Here is a 490-nt window from a genome sequence, read left to right as displayed (position 1 = left end):
TGAACAGAGCAAGAAAACAATAGCTCTCTCTTCATAAAGTAAAATCACAAAGGTTTATTATCATATAATTATCACCTGTACATCTTTGTTAAATTGCACTTACATGTCATTTTTGTGTTGCGATGTTGTAGTCATTTGGAAAAAGATTTTTTGCATAATAACATGGGATATAGATGACGATGATGGAAGAAAAGGAAAGAAAAGAAAAAAGAAAGAAAAAAAATCCGAAATGATGATGATGATGGTAATATTTGTTGTTATAATAAAGATAAAAGAAAAAAATGATAATAATAATAATTAAAAAAAAATGATAATAATAACAATAATCACTACAACACTACAAACTACTTCTTTCTCAATTAAAAATCAGCGCAGCTTTGAAACTGCTAGTTTCTGACGCGAGAATCTAGATATTTCCTCATGGACAGACTAAGCTATGCGAATATGCTACAAAATACAAAAAAAAAGGGGATCTAAATCGTCTCTACAT

This window comes from Penaeus chinensis, chromosome 37 (genome assembly GCF_019202785.1).
Source record: "Penaeus chinensis breed Huanghai No. 1 chromosome 37, ASM1920278v2, whole genome shotgun sequence".
NCBI classification, from domain to species: domain Eukaryota; kingdom Metazoa; phylum Arthropoda; class Malacostraca; order Decapoda; family Penaeidae; genus Penaeus; species Penaeus chinensis.
Note: the sequence above shows the minus strand (reverse complement) of the source record.